Source organism: Nerophis lumbriciformis, linkage group LG02 (assembly GCF_033978685.3).
Source record: "Nerophis lumbriciformis linkage group LG02, RoL_Nlum_v2.1, whole genome shotgun sequence".
NCBI lineage: Eukaryota > Metazoa > Chordata > Actinopteri > Syngnathiformes > Syngnathidae > Nerophis > Nerophis lumbriciformis.
In genome coordinates, this window is record NC_084549.2 from 23,165,529 (window position 1) to 23,180,784 (window position 15,256).

General features: G+C 35.6%; 1 protein-coding gene across 1 annotated transcript in view; it reads right to left on the bottom strand.

Moving 5' to 3' along the window:
• The window catches only part of slc35f3b (solute carrier family 35 member F3b), a 137,307-nt gene that overhangs the window by 66,885 nt on the left and 55,166 nt on the right, over positions 1-15,256 (bottom strand). The gene's annotated exons all lie outside the window — the stretch shown is intronic.

Genomic DNA, 15,256 nt, shown 5'->3' on the forward strand with positions numbered 1-15,256 from the left:
CAAAATGACTTTAAAAGTCTTATATAAGTGTTATAATGAAGGCAACACATGATGTAAGTGTCTATATTAGCTATAGTAGCCTACTATCAAAATGACTTTTTTTTTGATTGAATTATTTATTTCAAACCTGCACAGTACAACAACACACACTTTTTTTTTTTTTAACATTTTGGCAGGGACATTTATGCAAGGCTTGAAAAGGGGTTGGATGAAGCAGATGCTTATAATATCCCAACCCCTCTCACTCATTCCACATTTAACATAAACAATATAATACAAGAACAATACTATACAAACAAAAACAAGAAAAGCTCCTGTACACTAACAATACAATAGTACCACTGTTACTATAAAACAAGACAAGACGAGACAAAACACACACACACACACACACACATATACACACACACAGGCCCAAACACTCTCTGACCATACACCTCTCTCCCATCGCTCTGTGCTGAGGGCATCACTCTCTTTCCTCCTCGTACTTCTTCAGTACTTCTTTTTTAAACAGTCTTTTAAATGTAATCATGTTAGAACAGGTTTTTAACTCGTCCCCTAAGTTGTTCCACAGACTGACTCCACGCACTGAAATGCACATTGATTTTAAAGTTGTTCTAAATTTAGGCAAATATAATTTGTTGTTTCCTCTTGGACTGTAACTATGATGAGCATCTCTATCCTGGAATAGGTTTTGTATATTGGATGGTAGAGAGTTTTGGGATGCCCTAAACATAATTTGAGCAGTTTTAAAATTGATCACATCGTGCAGTTTAAGTTGCTTTAACTCCATGAATAGTGGATTTGAATGATGTAAGTAGTGAACATTGGACACAATCCTAATGGCCTTTTTCTGCAGAGTGACTAAAGGCTGTAGATGGGATTTATAACAATTTCCCCAGACTTCAACACAATAGTTTAGATATGACATAATAAATGAATGATACAATAAAAGCAGAGCATTGGTGTTCAATAAATGACATGATCTCCTCATCATTCCAACACATTTAGCAACTTTTGTCCTCAGGTAATTTATATGAGGCTTCCATGATATATTTTCATCTATTACCACTCCTAAGAATTTAAAAAGTCTTATGTAAGTGTTATAATGAAGGCAACGCATGATGTAAGTGTCTATATTAGCCTACTATCAAAATGACTTTAAAAGTATTTTATAAGTGTTATAATGAAGGCAACACATGATGTAAGTGTATATATTAGCTATAGTAGCCTACTATCAAAATTACTTTAAAAGTCTTATATAAGTGTCATAATGAAGGCGACACATGATGTAAGTGTGTATATTAGCTATAATAGCCTACTATCAAAATGACTTTAAAAGTCTTATATAAGTGTTATAATGAAGGCAACACATGATGTGTCTATATTCGCTATAGTAGCCTACTATCAAAATTACATTAAAAGTCTTATATAAGTGTTATAATGAAGGCAACAGGTGATGTAAGTGTCTATATTAGCTTTAAGAGCCTACTATCAAAAGAACTTTAAAAGTCTTATATAAGTGTTATAATTAAGGCAACACATGATGTAAGTGTCTGTATTAGCTATAGTAGCCTACTATCAAAATGACTTTAAAAGTCTAATATAAGTGTTATAATGAAGGCAACACATGATGTAAGTGTCTATATTAGCTATAGTAGCCTACTATCAAAATGACTTTAAAAGTCTTATAAAAGTGTTATAATGAAGGCAACACATGATGTAAGTGTCTATATTAGCTCTATTAGCCTACTATCAAAATGACTTTAAAAGTCTTATATAAGTGTTATAATGAAGGCAACACATGATGTGTCTATATTCGCTATAGTAGCCTACTATCAAAATGACGTTAAAAGTCTTATAAAAGTGTTATAATGAAGACAACACATAATGTAAGTGTCTATATTAGTTATATTAGCCTACTATCAAAATGACTTTAAAAGTGTTATAGTGAAGGCAACACATGATGTAAGTGTCTATATTAGCTATAGTAGCCTACTATCAAAATGACTTTAAAACTCTTATAAAAGTGTTATAAAGAACGCAACACATGATGTAAGTGTCTATATTAGCTATATTAGCCTACTATCAAAATTACTTTAAAAGTCTTATATAAGTGTTATAATGAAGGCACTGCGATGAGATGGCGACTTGTCCAGGGTGTACCCCGCCTTCCGCCCGATTGTAGCTGAGATAGGCTCCAGCGCCCCCCGCGACCCCAAAGGGAATAAGCGGTAGAAAATGGATGGATGGATAATGAAGGCAACACATGATGTAAGTGTCTATATTAGCTATAATAGCCTACTATCAAAATGACTTTAAAAGTCTTATATAAGTGTTATAATGAAGGTAGTAACACATGATGTAAGTGTCTATATTAGCCTACTATTGAAATTACTTTAAAAGTCGTATATAAGTGTAGTAATGAAGGTAACACGTGATGTAAGTGTCTATATTAGCTATAAGAGCCTACTATCAACATGACTTTAAAAGTCTTATATAAGTGTTATAATGAAGGCAACACATGATGTAAGTGTCTATATTAGCCTACTATCAAAATGACTTTAAAAGTCTTTTATAAGTGTTATAATGAAGGCAACACATGATGTAAGTGTCTATATTAGCTATAGTAGCCTACTATCAAAATGACTTTAAAAGTCTTATATAAGTGTTATAATGAAGGCAACACATGATGTAAGTGTCTATATTAGCTATAGTAGCCTACTATCAAAATGACTTTAAAAGTCGTATATAAGTGTAGTAATGAAGGCAACACATGATGTGTCTATATTAGCTATAGTAGCCTACTATCAAAATTACATTAAAAGTATTATATAAGTGTTATAATGAAGGCAACACATGATGTAAGTGTCTATACTAGCTATAGTAGCCTACTATCAAAATGACTTTAAAAGTCTTATATAAGTGTTATAATGAAGGCAACACATGATGTAAGTGTCTATATTAGCTATAGTAGCCTACTATCAAAATTACATTAAAAGTCTTATATAAGTGTTATAATGAAGGCAACACATGATGTAAGTGTCTATATTAGCTATAGTAGCCTACTATCAAAATGACTTTAAAAGTCTTATAAAAGTGTTATAATGAAGGCAACACATGATGTAAGTGTCTATATTAGCTATATTAGGCTGTTATCAAAGGCTGACGCAAATCTTTGTTGACAGAAATGTTGTATTTTAATTTTCATTCTACACATTTTTGCAACATTGGAAATCATTAGTAAAATGGAGGCTTCTCACAGTGTGAGATAACTTCTGGAAATGACTGGTTAAGAATGGCCAAAGGTATAGATGTGTGTGTCCAAGTTTAAGGAAACGGCTGGCTGTCTTCTTCTAATGGACTTATTACAACCTTTGCAAGCTGGGTAATGTTTGCTGTGGTCTGGAACAACATGGCACACAAACAACTATGAGAAATTTAGCCAATATTACATACAGATAATGTGTCATGAGACATGCAAATATAAATTAAATACACAGAGGACATAAGTAAAGAAAATTAAATGAGCTCAAATATACCTACAAACGAGGCATAATGATGCAATATGTACATACAACTAGCCTAAATAGCATGTTAGTATCGATTAGCTTGCAGTCATGGATTGACCAAATATGCCTGATTAGCACTCCAACAAATCAATTAAATCAACAAAGCTCACATTTGTGCATTCACGCACAGTATAAAACGTTTAGTGGAAAAAATGAGACAAAGGAGTGGCATAAAACATGTCTTTCTGTGGCAGCGTCGGTAAAAGTTGTACATGTAAACCAGGGGTGCTCATTACGTCGATCGCGAGCTACCGGTCGATCTCGGAGGGTGTGTCAGTCGATCACCAGCCAGGCATTAAAAAAATAGTCCTAAAAATGAGCGATCATAAATCTTCACTATGACGTCACTTTCGTCACTTGATTGACATTCACGGCCCCCGAGGGTCTTCTGAGATGACACTGGCTGCTGCCAGCTCATTAAAATTACCGACTGGAAGGCGAGAAACACTTTATTTCAACAGACTCTGGCGCCGTACCTGTCGTCAAAACTCCAAAGACCGACTGCACAGTTGCACAGTTGCGCTGCCAAAATAGGATTCTCAGAAAGCTGGCGTGCACAAGCTAGCAAGCTACGGAGCTTGCCAACAATGTATTTCTTGTAAAGTGTATACAAAGGAGTACGGAAGCTGGACAAATAAGATGCCAAAAACCAACCACTTTCATGTGGTATTGGACAGAAAGGAGGACTTTTTTTCACCTCCATTCGAAAATGCGGACCTTATCAGCACCACTGCATAATCAATGCAAGTCATCAGAATCAGGTAATACACCAACTTATATTCTTGTCTTCATGAAAGAAAGGAATCTATATGTGTTAAACATGCTTGTATTATCATTAAACACTTTTTACTTGTTAACAATATTAACTATATGTGTTAAACATGCTTGTATTATCTTTAAACACCTTTAACTTATTAACAATATTAACTATATGTGTTAAACATGCTTGTATTATCTTTAAACACCTTTAACTTATTAACAATATTAACTATATGTGTTAAACATGCTTGTATTATCTTTAAACACCTTTAACTTGTTAACAATATTAACTATATGTATTAAACATTCTTGTATTATCATTAAACACCTTTAATTTTTTAACAATATTAACTATGTTACACATGCTTGTATTATCATTAAACACCTTTAACTTGTTAACAATATTAACTATATGTATTAAACATGCTTGTATTATCATTAAACACCTTTAATTTTTTAACAATATTAACTATATGAGTTAAACATGCTTTCATTATCTTTAAACACCTTTTACTTGTTAACAATATTAACTACGGTATATGTATTAAACATACTTGTATTATCATCAAACACCTTTAATTTATTAACAATATTAACTATATGTGTTAAACATGCTTGTATTATCTTTAAACACCTTTAACTTATTAACAATATTAACTATATGTGTTAAACATGCTTGTATTATCTTTAAACACCTTTAACTTGTTAACAATATTAACTATATGTATTAAACATTCTTGTATTATCATTAAACACCTTTAATTTTTTAACAATATTAACTATGTGTTACACATGCTTGTATTATCATTAAACACCTTTAACTTGTTAACAATATTAACTATATGTATTAAACATGCTTGTATTATCATTAAACACCTTTAATTTTTTAACAATATTAACTATATGAGTTAAATATGCTTTCATTATCTTTAAACACCTTTTACTTGTTAACAATATTAACTATATGTATTAAACATACTTGTATTATCATCAAACACCTTTAATTTATTAACAATATTAACTATATGTGTTAAACATGCTTGTATTATCTTTAAACACCTTTAACTTATTAACAATATTAACTATATGTGTTAAACATGCTTGTATTATCTTTAAACACCTTTAACTTATTAACAATATTAACTATATGTGTTAAACATGCTTGTATTATCTTTAAACACCTTTAACTTGTTAACAATATTAACTATATGTATTAAACATTCTTGTATTATCATTAAACACCTTTAATTTTGTAACAATATTAACTATGTGTTACACATGCTTGTATTATCATTAAACACCTTTAACTTGTTAACAATATTAACTATATGTATTAAACATGCTTGTATTATCATTAAACACCTTTAATTTTTTAACAATATTAACTATATGAGTTAAACATGCTTTCATTATCTTTAAACACCTTTTACTTGTTAACAATATTAACTATACGTATTAAACATACTTGTATTATCATTAAACACCTTTAATTTATTAACAATATTAACTATATGTGTTAAACATGCTTGCATTATCATTAAACACCTTTAACTTGTTAACAAAAACATATATTTCATAAATAAGTAAATATAAATTATATATATGAATGAGGTAGATCCCCACGACTTGATCAATTGAAAAGTAGCTCGCCTGCAGAAAAAGTGTGAGCACCCCTGATGTAAACAAACTACGGTGAGTTCAAGAACCGCCAAAATCAGTAGGACAAAACGGCGCTCGCCTAATGCTCGCATCAGTGAAGCATGTTTAGTATAAACAGTGGGATTTTTAACAATTAGAAAGTTTGTGTCATGTTTGTTCTCCTACAGAAAATATATTAAAACAAAAAAAAAAAATGTTTCTTCATCTTTTTCCATTTTCACACATCTCTGAAAGAGGTCCAGGGAGCCACTAGGGCGGCGCTAAAGAGCCGCATGCGGCTCTAGAGCTGCGGGTTGCTGACCTCCAGGCTGGGCAATATGGCTCAGAACTGTATCACAATATAAGTTTCTTATAATAAGAAACTTAGTACTTCAGCCCCCCTAAATAATTTGGTGTAATTTTTTTTTGGGGGGGGGGGGGAGAAAAATTCAATATGAATATGCAGTAATATGAGTTTAAATAAATAATAATATAACCTGTCATTATTCACTATGATTATCAATCATTTGAAGACCCTTTGTCAGCACTTATTATCCAATCCAATCTGTTCCATCAGTAACGCCCACATTACACTGAAAATCCAGTCCACGCTTTCGCTGTTACCTAAGCACAGGGGTGTCAGAGTCAAAGCCCGTGGGCCAGATCCGGCTCGCGACTGAATTATCTATGGCACCTGGGATGATATTTGATTTTGATTAGTATTACAACCACAGGGACCCCATCAAGTCATAAAAAACGTTTTGAAAACAAATGATAAATGTATGCATTATCCTGTAATATCTAACATTCTATATTGTGTTTTGGAAAAATGTTGTCATAAATAGGGCTGGGCGATATATCGATATACTCGATATATCTCGAGTTTGTTTCTGTGCGATATAGAAAATGACTATATCGTGATATTCGAGTATACGTTCTTACGCAGTTGCTGGCATTACACTACAGGCTCTTCTCACTCTTTCTTGTCTCTCCTTCTCACAGAGGCGTAAAACAAGCACACCTTCTTACATACGTCCCATACGTATACGCCCTCGCAGAGCAGAAAGGTAGCGGCAAGGGTAGCGTTAGCTGTGGTGCGAGTGGTAATACGAGAGAAAGATGGTGCGAATCTGGTAACAAATGAAGGAATAATTCATTCCCAGGAAAAACAGCAGGGGGTCCATCGTCTGGCGGTGGTTTGGCTTCAAGTGGGAATATGTCGAACAGACAACGGTAATTTATCAAGTGTGGGGCGAAAGCGTTGCTACAAAAAGTAGCATTACTGCTAATATGTAGCATCATTTGAAAAGTCACCCGCTAGAGAATGAAGAGTGCTTGAAACTCCTCATGTCAACATCTCCGTTCGGTGCCACACCAACAAAATGCCGAGGCAACCATTTCCAGATCAACACCGTATGAAAAAACTAGTCAACAACAGAAGGAGATAACGTCCGCAGGAACCTACCACATAGCGAAGGACATACACTATTTGATTTCCTATTCTGCAGCTCATTTTTATTTGACAGTTATTGAAATATCTGGTGTGACATCATGCACAAAAGTGCACTTTATTTGTTTTTAACTATTGTAGTGGTGTTCTGTACAAAAAGTGCACTTTAATTTAGTGTTGTTTTGTAATGTCATCTTAGTGACATTATGCACAAAAGTGCACTTTATTTGTTTTAAACTATTGTAGTGGCATTCTGTACAAAAAGTGCATTTTAATTTATTGTTGTTTTGATATGTCATCTTAGTGACATCATGCACAAAAGTGAACTTTATTTGTTTTAAACTATTGTAGTGGTGTTCTGTACAAAAAGTGCACTTGAATTTAGTGTTGTTTTGATATGTCATCTTAGTGACATTATGCACAAAAGTGCACTTTATTTATTTTTAACTATTGTAGTGGTGTTCTGTACAAAAAGTGCACTTTAATTTAGTGTTGTTTTGTAATGTCATCTTAGTGACATTATGCACAAAAGTGCACTTTATTTGTTTTAAACTATTGTAGTTTCGTTCTGTACAAAAAGTGCACTTTAATTTAGTGTTGTTTTGTAATGTCATCTTAGTGACATTATGCACAAAAGTGCACTTTATTTGTTTTAAACTATTGTAGTGGCATTCTGTACAAAAAGTGCACTTTAATTTAGTGTTGTTTTGATATGTCATCATAGTGACATGCACAAAAGTGCACTTTATTTGTTTTAAACTATTGTAGTGGCATTCTGTACAAAAAGTGTACTTTAATTTAGTGTTGTTTTGATATGTCATCGTAGTGACATGCACAAAAGTGCACTTTATTTGTTTTAAACTATTGTAGTGGCATTCTGTACAAAAAGTGCACTTTAATTTAGTGTTGTTTTGATATGTCATCTTAGTGACATTATGCACAAAAGTGCACTTTATTTGTTTTAAACTATTGTAGTGGCATTCTGTACAAAAAGTGCACTTTAATTTAGTGTTGTTTTGATATGTCATCTTAGTGACATTATGCACAAAAGTGCACTTTATTTGTTTTAAACTATTGTAGTGGCATTCTGTACAAAAAGTGCACTTTAATTTAGTGTTGTTTTGATATGTCATCGTAGTGACATTATGCACAAAAGTGCACTTTATTTGTTTTAAACTATTGTAGTGGCATTCTGTACAAAAAGTGCACTTTAATTTATTGTTGTTTTGATATGTCATCTTAGTGACATCATGCACAAAAGTGCACTTATAGCTTGTTTTAAAATGTCTCTGACAATCTTGCACTTTCTGTTTTGAAATGACATGAATGTTTGTGCCACTGCTTAATAACTGTTTAATAAATACAGTTTTGCTAAATTGACTTAGTTGAGGTTTCCCTCTCTGCATGAAAGTTTAAAATGAGCATATATTAATGCAGTATGAAGAATAATGTTTTAATGTAGACACATAGAATCATCATACTGGTGTGATTATATGCATCAAGTGATAATTCAAGGCTAAGGCAAAATATCGAGATATATATCGTGTATCGTGACATGGCCTAAAAATATCGAGATATTAAAAAAAGGCCATATCGCCCAGCCCTAGTCATAAACGTTACTTAATTAACTGCCGGTATTTTTTTAATATTTTAATTGTAATATTTTCAGAATGTGTTTGTTCTATTTTGGCCAAAGTAAGACAAAGAAAACAATCTGAAGTTGTCTTTATTTTGTAGTTTTAATGCCATGATTTTAATAGTCCGGCCCGCGTGTGCACAGACTTTCCTCCATTCGGCCCCGGAGCTAAAATGAGTTTGACACCCCTGCCATAGCAAGGTCCAGCCAGACCGCAGCAGTATTAAGGCTACATTCAGTGTGTTCACAACACAGCAGGGAAGGATGTCCAATTCAGATTTTGGGGGGTAAAATCTGATCTTTTTACGTAATCGTTCACATTACAAAAAAAAAGGTGTCCAGACTCCAATGTGAATGCAAACTGACCCAAATACAGACATGGCGTCACGTGGCACATCTGCAGTGTTTACGGAAGAAAACTCGGAAGCAGACATGCTTCAATTGCAGTCGTCTCAGTAATGGCGCATTTGTTGCAATTTCAAGGATTCTGTGAAATCAAAGTCAACATTTTCTGAACCGAGGAGAAGATTATGAAAGAAGATTTAGGGACATGTGCCTTGATGTCTGCTCTGAGGAGCGTGTTGGCGATCCGTGGTGGAACATTAGCCCACATTTATTGAATCTGATCATCATTCGGATTACAATGTGTTCATGGACCCTAAAAAAATTATATGATTATGATTGAAGTGATTTTTCATGCATCACGCCTTAAATCGGGGTGCTTTACTTTGACATGTGCAGAACCTAACATAAACCGAAAGGTGTGTTATTTGTTTGTGCTATGGCGCCATCTTTTGGACGAGTTTGCTCACTGCATGTGCTGACTAAGTAGTGACTTCCACTGTCAACAAACATTGATTTGTGCATTTGAGCTTATGATTTTTTCCTTCTGTTCACTACTTTTGTTTTACCTCTCTTTTTGAAATGGAGCTGTTCTGTGCTATTTTGTTGTGATTATGTACGGGTTGCGGTGCGTCTTTATGTTACGACATTCTGTGTATGTGTTTGAGGTTATCAGTTAGCACTTGAATTAGCCGTAATGACGTGAATAAAACAGCTTGTTCAGACGACAACTGGATCACTCCTTTTATTGTTACATCGACACATGACACTCAAGACCAGTGTTTTTCAACCTTTTTTGAGCCAAGGCACATTTCTTTCATTGGAAAAATACGCAGGCACACCACCAGCAGAAACGTTAAAAAATGAAACTCCACCAGGTTGTCTTTTTTTTTAGTTCGTTGTTGTTTTCCTGTGTGTAGTGCTTTAGTTCCTGTCTTGCGCTGTTATTTTGGTGGCTTTTCCTATTTTGTTGGTGTTTTCCTGTAGCAGCTTTACGCCTTTCTTTGAGCGCTATTGCCTGACCTGCTTTGTATTGGCAAACAAGACTATTTCAGTTGTGCGGACGCTATCCTTCTTTGTGGGGATATTGTTGATTGTCACGACATGTACGGACACACACTGTAAGTCTTTGCTGTCGTCCAGCATTTTGTTTTTATTTACTTTGTAGCCAGTTCAGTTTTACTTTCGTTTTGCATAGCCATCCCTATGCTTCAATGCCTTTTCCTAGCGAGACTTGCCTTTTGTTCATTTTTGGTTTAAGCGTAACATACCTTTTTACCTGCACGCTGTCTCCCGCTGTGCTCTGCATATTGGGATCACGACAAACCATCCTCGACGCGTTCCGACTTCTACAAAGCAATGAACTACCTGCTGCCACCTACTGATACGGAGTATTACATGGTTACCCTGCTGAGCTCTAGACAGCACAGACACTAGACAACGGCACATTATTTGCAGATTATAATTATTGATTTGCAAATGATATTTTTTGGACCAATTAGGTGAAGTTGCGCAATTTCCTACGGCACACCAGATAATATCTCACGGCACACTAGTGTCTGTCAAGACGTGGACTATGGGATGTTTGTTTTCCCGAGATGCAAGTAAAGTTGGAGTGGACATAGCGTGAAGGTAAAGACATGATTTAATATTACTATAAAAAAGGAACAAAAAGCGCGCACAAGGCGGAAGTACAAACTTGGCTATGAAAATAATAAACTAGCACAGAGGCAAAAACTATGAACATGAAACAAACACTTAGTGTGGCATGAGCGGAGCATGAAATTAACATCAGCATGAAAACTATTAACAGGCATGAATAATGACAATGTCGCCAGGCTGACTTCCTGGCAACTATCGGCTTAAATAATACAGACATGATTGACAACAGGTGCGCGAGTACAAAACGTGAAACAGGTGAAACTAAAGGTCGTTATGGTGACAAGGCAAGGTAGTGAAAACAGGAACTAAAAAGAGTCCAAAAATTGCGGGAGAGTTTTACGCTGAAGTTGCATCATAACACTATCTGATTGATTCGTAATACAAAACTCATAATAATAATAATGTCTATAATGTTGCTGACAGAAAAATAACCTCCATACCGTATGTTAAGCAAAGCACACCACTCCAGTTTTGTAGCAGTTTAATAGCCTTAGTGTTATTTTAGACTAGTGTTTTGGGGGCTCTGAAGACTGGATGCACTGACAAACACATAGTCAAAAAGGTGGAGTTCTGTGGGTGTTTTTTATCTTCACTGTCATCGTTTTCACCATAAATGGCAGGTTATTATGATGGTCCATATCACCCATCCCTACTGGCCGGGTGTGGCATGTGGGCCTTAAGTTTGACACCTGTGGTCTAAATGCCTTAAATCAGTGTTTTTCAACCACGCGTGTGCCGTGAGATACAGCCTAGTGTGCCGTAGGAGATTATGCAGTTTCACCTATTTGGGTTACAAAATATTTGTTTCACTATACACCAGTGTTTTCCATATCAGTAGGTGGCAGAAGGTAGCTAATTGCTTTGTAGATGTCAGGAACATGGTTTGTCGTGATCACAATATGCGGGAGGCAGTGTGCCGGTAAAGAGGTATCCAAAGCTTAAAGATGGCTATGCAAAACGAAACTAAAACTGAACTTGCTCCAAAGTAAACAAAAACAGAATGCTGGACGACAGCAAAGACTTACAGCGCGTAGAGCAGACGGCGTCCACAAAGTACATCTGTACATGACACGACAATCAACAATGTCCCCACAAAGAAGGATAGCGTTCGCACAACTGGTTGGTTATGGTTTGAATTCTTATCCAACAATTGCGAAAACAACTTTTTATTCTGAATATCGGCTGCTGAGTTTCATTTTTCAATGATTTCTGCTGGTGGTGTGCCTCGGGATTTTTTCAATGAATAAAATGTGCCTTGGCTCAGAAAAGGTTGAAAAACACTGCTATACACCATAGGAGGATACAATAACTCACCGGCGTTACCGCTAACAACCTGGCGCTCCTGAACGTAAACAAATGGGTGGATCTACACCTGACATCCACTGTAATGATACCTGTTGGAATAATTGTTTGTAAGTTATCACAAAAGAAACGTTGTATTATGAATGCTGTCTTTCGAGGCCTGACAAGAGGAAGAAGGCTCGTAAAACTCCACTGTGATTTCAACACGGACAGATGGCAGGATCTGCTCAACTTCCAGAGGAACTCTCTTTGAAGTGTTAAACGAACTCTCTCTGAAGTATTTCACAAACTCTCTTCCAACTATTTGGTAACCGAGGTCAACGCTATTTACGACCCGCTGCCCTCTTGAAGTCGCTGTGGTCAGGAGACGGGAGGGGTTATCCATTGTCCTCCAACACCTGCCCCAGCTGGATCCAGGAAGAGCCCAGCCCGAGACATCCTCTTCTTGGACTTCAATGAGACCGAAAACAATGACTGTTTTACATACTTCCTATTCCTGCTGTGACATGTGTTGGTGCGTGAACATTGAACATCTGAATAAAGGAGGAGACGAAAACCTTCTTCGTCAGAGCGTGGTGCAGGACTGTACAGAGAGTGCAGTGGCCATGTCTCTCCTCAATATTGAGTCCAAATTGAATTCTGTCTCTGTTTGATTCCTTGCCTTTTGTCTTGTTTAATAGATGTCCTCAGTGTTTGAACGTGACATCTTATTGGTCCTTCGAGCCGGATTCCAACACGTCTGACGATTCCAGCATGAGTGAGTGAAACCAGAAAGACCATGGCAACCAAAACCTGATTGAGGAACTGCTTTTTCTTCATTTCGGGCTGGAATTGAAAGACTGACGGAAATCCAAGGACAAGAGAAAGGAAGGCAGAGAGCAGTGAGTACGTTTTAAATTGACGAAGAAAGAAACGACTAAGAAAAAGCGTGTGACTAGGGTTACGACGCATAGACAAACCCTGTAAATCCTAGGCTCTAACAGGTAAAAAGGCCAAATTACTGCAGGACGTCGGTGTCCGCGAAAACTGAAATACCCGAAATAAACTAAAAACTAAAATTCTAAAACTGAAGAGGCCAATATACTGCAGGTAAACGGAACCGCGAAAACTGAAATCCGTAATATCCGTAAACAAATATACTAGGGGGGGGCGGAGCCCACAATACTTTGAAATATCCGTAAGCCATTATCCTGGGGACGACGGCGTCCAATGCAGACCTAAAATGGTCTATTCAGAATAAAAACTGAATTTTGTCCGTAAAAAACAATAACCTGGAGAGCGACGGGGTCCTCATGAAACATTGAAATTTCCGTAGATCAATATACTGAAAGGTGTGAATGCGAGAGTGTGTGGGAGTAATCGCCATTAGGCTATCACTCCATATTAAAGTTGTGAGAAGTAAATAGTGGGTTATTGTGGATGCTCTAGGCAAGACACCTCCACTGGGGAACCATCTCCAGTAGAAGCGACGTGTACCACAATAATAAATTAAACCACTATCTTACAAACAAGACAAAAGTAATCCTTATAAGTTCGGCTCTGTAGGGGACGACGGATTACTCCAAATTCTCAAAATGGAAAGAGGAACCCAAAGAAACGCAGATCTAATATGGTCTACTACAATCTATTTCAACCAAAATAGGAGACCACAACAAAGACAGCGGTTACACTCTACTGCGTGTTGGCGTTGTGGCAAAGAGGGACATTTTGCAAGAAACTGTCCTGAGAAAAAAAAATTAACAATCAAAGTAACTCAGCATGACTGTTAAAAGACAACACCAATTAGTCATGTTGTCAGCGTATGCCATTGGTGGTAAGATCGCTGCAAATGTGTTTGTTTGTTTGTTAGTGTGTGTTTAAGTGTGTATCTTTCCAGGTACAAATTGTGTAAAAACCCCGGAGGTTCAAATAAAAATAAAAATAGGTTAAAAGAAAAAGCAAATAGGAGAAAAATCTCAAAGTGCTAAAATGAGATAAAAGTAAAAATAGATGAAGAAATGGGAAGAAATCAATAAGAAGAATTAATGCAAAGTGGAATAAACTAATGTGTACGACAGAGATAATGGGGGTATTGAAATAAGAGATGAAGAAAAGGTAGACTGAAGATATACATGTATGTTTGGATATATAAAGAGCGCTTTTATATATACAAATATATATATGTATAATTAAATAATGGAATAAATAAAAACCTAGATTAATAACTATAGTAAGAGTTGAGATGTATAGTATGATAAAATGATAAAATGGGTTACATGGTTATTAGCTGAGGAAAGAAGAGAGAAAAAAAAAAGAAGGAGAAAAGCTCAAGTGTTGCTGACCTTTGCCCTCTGGGAGTGCACTCACGCACTTACACACCACCGTGTGTGTGTGTGTGTGTGTGTGTGTGTGTGTGTGTGTGTGTGTGTGTGTGTGTGTGTGTGTGTGTGTGTGTGTGTGTGTGTGTGTGTGTGTGTGTGTGTGTGTGTGTGTGTGTGTGTGTGTGTGTGTGTGCGTGGCGCAGTGGGGAAGGTGTGAAAATGAATTTATTACATGGAAGTTTAAAGTAGGTTTAACTTTGAAGTGTAGTATAACATTCTTAGGTTAGATTATGTTTTAGACATTTGCAACACCATACATCTGAGTGTTGAGCTAAGATAAGATAAGGACATAACATAGAATAAATAAGGAGGTATGGCAATCAGGAAAACTATCAGCTAGCGATAGACAACTGATTGCTTTGAATATTATTGAATAGTAATTGCAAATAAAAAATATAAACAATGGGAAGAATGTAAATTCTGAGTGTAAAAGTATAGATTAAGTGGCATATAGACAGTTAAGTGAGTTTAAAACATTACTTAAAAAATGCATAAAGTAATATGTATAACATTTGAATTAGGAGGAAAAATAACA